General features: G+C 38.2%; 1 protein-coding gene across 1 annotated transcript in view; it reads right to left on the reverse strand.

Moving 5' to 3' along the window:
- SV2C (synaptic vesicle glycoprotein 2C) overlaps positions 1-4,196 on the reverse strand; it is a 351,290-nt gene that overhangs the window by 329,686 nt on the left and 17,408 nt on the right. The gene's annotated exons all lie outside the window — the stretch shown is intronic.

Here is a 4,196-nt window from a genome sequence, read left to right on the forward strand (position 1 = left end):
TTTACTAGTTCTAATTTTCCTAGATTCATACTTCATACATTCCATGTTCTGATTATTAGTAGATGTTTGCAGCTGTTTCTTCTCATGTTGAGACATGCCTCATTAGCAAAGGAAGGTCCAGAGAGCTTTTATTCCATTCACCATGATCAACTCTGCTTTGAGGAGGCAGCTCTTCCCAGGTCATATTTTGATTGTCTTCCAACCTGAGGAGCTCTTCTGTTGGCACTATGTATCTGATAATGTTCTGCTATTATTCATAAATTTTTAGGGGCTAACCATTCAGCAATCTGCCTCTCCTTCTTCCTAGTCTGTCTTAGTCTGGAAACTCTGTTGAAACCTATCTAACATGGGTGTCCCTGCTGATATTTAAAATTTAAGGTATGAAGCACACCCAAGGATCTCTTTTACTTTTCCTCTCACAATTAAAAGGCCAATAGACATTTCTAATTTAAAGTAAGAATGACAGTTTGCAAACCTGTGGGTTGGGAATACCCACTTCAGTTATTTATCAGACTAATTCCTCACAATAAATACCATTGAATTGCTTCCTATTTTCTGAGGCATTTTGCTTTAAGCCTGGATACTATAAAGGTTCTTGTTCATTAGAGACAATTTGAGATGTCAGGTTTCCCATGAAAGGATGCAACTGCATCTTGATATTTATAATCTGAACCTACAAATCTGTAGCATTTGTATTTGACTTGATCCAGTTATTAAAAGATTGAAAATCCAGATTGTCTTATTTGAACCAAAGTCCACAATTAACAATGTCTTCAAACTGACAGATCACAGTGAGTTAAGTCCCAGACTTAAATTACAATCTTAAGAGCAATACGCCAAGTGGAGACAAAATCCTTAAGCAGAAGTGGTCTGAAAACCAGACTTCAGACTCAAAGTTGTTTTACCAGAAAATCCCAATGATCCTTTTACATGACAGCAGGCATTTACATATCACAGCATCAGTCCCAGATTACTACTTTTTCACAAGTTTCAGGAATGGGGCATGAAATTTCTGTTCACTTCCAGCCTTGTGAAAACAAATCACAGATCCTTTGGATGGAGAAGTCTTTTAAAGCTATTTGTCAGAAGTCTTCCTCTTGCTAGGAGGAAGAAAGGTTCAGAAATAGAATGATGATGGATTATTGAATCTTCCTCTCCAATTTGGCAATCATGAATCCAAATAAGATTTTGCTGGTGTTGGTGGACAGGATGTACACTGTGAACCAATAAACTTTTTAATTCCAATTAGGATCAATGTGACAGGCGAGAGGCTAAACAGAGCCAGAGGGAGGAACACAACACGTTAAGATCAAACCCCAAGGATACCAAGACAGACGTCAAGGATGAATAGGTTAGGTAGGGCATAGAGCTGCTCATCTTGAGGGCTGCATTTTTAGGGTATGAAGCTGCTGCTCTTAAAATTAAGAGCATATCTGGATAGCTGGCTGAAAGCTTGGAATAAAGCAAAAAGAGACAAAGAACTCTGTGCCGCTGTTTGATGGCAAGCTGGCTACTCTGGTCTTCCCAGCCACATGGGACGGGGGTTATGCACATTCTAGAAAGACTGGATTGATGCACAGTGAGCTGGTCAGTGCACTGTGCTTTCAGTATAACTGGAAAACAGTTGGCAATGCACTGTGCTTTCAGTATAACTGGAAAACAGTTGGCAACATAAAACAAAACAGGGGTCTTAGAATTTTGAAACCAGTTTTTTTTAGAAAATACAGATAGCTAAAGATAGAGCTCTGGTAGCGCAGTGGTTACGAATCGGGCTGCAAACCTTAAGGTCAGCGGTTCGAAACTACCAGCCACTCTGCAGGAGAAAGATGAGGTTTTCTACTCCTGTAAAGATTTACACCCTCGGAAACCCTGTACAGGGTCGCTATGGGTCGTAAACTGACTCAACGGCACTTAACAACAAAAGATAAAGCAACTAGAAATTCCCAAATAGTATTTCTTCTTTTGTTAATACCTAAAGCAGAAGTTATGAACCATTTTTTCTCCCAAAATTTATAACATCATTTGCAGGACATACAAAATTATCAGCTTAAAAATTAGCCTGCTATATTTGGTCAAACATTTAAAGAACTCACCTCTACTGAGATGTATTTTTTTTCAAATATGTAAGGAAATCAATGCTTTTTCTTCCTTAAGCAGATTTGAATTTAGTATTCTGTAATTTAGTGTTCTGTAATTCTAGAATTTGTCCTGGTGTGGCACTATAGGATAAGCACTGGACCACAGGTTGGTTTGAACTATAAGATCAGCAGCTCAAACTCAGCAGCCACTCCTCAGAAATCCTATACAAGGTCACTATGAGTCAATGGCACTTAACAACAACAATAATATGATGGCTGGAATTGCAGTTGCTTTGGCAGGGCCAGACCAAATGATTTTGCAGGCCTCATACTGCCTGTAAGGAGCTCTGGTAGCATAGTGGTCACGAATCGGGCTACTAACCTCAGGGTCAGCAGTTCTAAACTGCCAACTGCTCTGCAGGAGAAAGATGAGGCTTTCTGCTCTTGTAAAGATTTACAGCCTCAGAAACCCTGTACGGGGTTGCTATGAGTCAGAACCAACTCCATGGCACATAACTACAACAACATACTGCCTGTGGGCCGGATGTTCCTCACTTTTGACATAACGAAAGAGAGACACACCAGGGTGGTGCGAACTAACACACCTGGCTGCCAATCCGAATAGTGGTTTAAGTCCACCCAGCTGTACCTTTGAAGAAAGTCCTGGTGATGTACTTTCCAAAGAATTGATGTGTTGTTTTTTTCTTTTTTTAAGAAATGGGGAGACTAAAGAAGGATGAAAAAAGAGCAGTTATGGTATGGTTTAAGACATGAGCACCTAGCTCTGGCCTCAAGGAAAGTAACCTTTCTGTAAGTGGAAAGTGGTAAGCAAAGATAAAAAAAAGTGAAAGCAGTTCTCCATGTTCTAAGAAATTCTATAATCCATACAGAAATAGAGATGTTAAAAGACACACTTAAGGTCTCCATACAAAAGCAATGGACTACACAAGGGCCAAGGTTCAAGCTACCCTCTGCTCCACTGGAGAAAGATGAGAGGCTTTCTGCTCCAGAAAATATATTTTAAAGGTTTTGAAACCTTATATAGAGTTGCCATGAGTCGGAACTAATTCAACAGCACTTAACAACAAACAACAAGGTCTACCAGAGAATTTTCCTGCTTTATTTACTATTGTAAGCTTATTGTAATAGTAAATAAAGCAGGAAAATTCTCTGGTAGACCTTATTGTTATTGTTTGAGCTGCAGGTTGTCAGTTCAAACCCACTAGTCACTCCTTGGAAATCTTACACGGAGTCGCTATGAGTCAGAACCAACTCGAAGGCACTTAACAACATTTACTTTTGTATCTTTAGAGATTAAAATCAATGCCTACCTCATAGTGGATGCTCAATAACTGTTTGTTGAATGAACATCCTAGCTGTCAACAGGAAAGACAGGACTATCAAATTGTCTGATTTGGATACAATTGACAGTCAAATCAAAATCATTATGTTAGCTCTAACCAAAAAGGTATAAAAAAACTTCACAAAAAACTTTTATTTATTCTAGAATTATTCTGAAATATTTTTGAAACTTTCAAGAACCCCCAAAAGTGAAGGAAACCAAAAGCAAAACCTCTCATAGATGCAAATATATTTTGCCTAATTCTTTGAACAACATTCATCTGTCAGTTTGTCTTACTGTGGTGACTTGCATGTTGCTGTGATATAATTGATCGCAAAATCAAAATCATTATTCCACTTCTATTTTAAAATGTGTAATAAATAAATATTTGCTTATTTAATTAGAAATATTCTAATTATCTCCAAAAAGTGAAAGGAAAAAATAAAAAAAACACTCATAAATGTAGATATATTCTGCTGAAATCCTTGACCACCACTCATCTGTCAGACTGTCAGTCTGTCATAATGTGGTGGCTTGCATGTTGCTGTGATGCTGGAAGCTATGCCACCAGAATTTTAAATAACATCAGGGGACCCCCATCGTAAACAGTTTTAAGCTGAGCTTCCAGATGAAAACAGAAGAAGAAGAAAGAGAGACAGACCACTTAAGAATATTTACCTACCGAAACCCTTATGAATAACAGTGGAACACTGTCAGATAGCAACAGAATAATGAATACTGAAACATGATGAATAACACCAGGATGTTGTCAGACT

This window comes from Chrysochloris asiatica, unplaced genomic scaffold (assembly GCF_000296735.1).
Source record: "Chrysochloris asiatica unplaced genomic scaffold, ChrAsi1.0 scaffold00234, whole genome shotgun sequence".
Taxonomy (NCBI): domain Eukaryota; kingdom Metazoa; phylum Chordata; class Mammalia; order Afrosoricida; family Chrysochloridae; genus Chrysochloris; species Chrysochloris asiatica.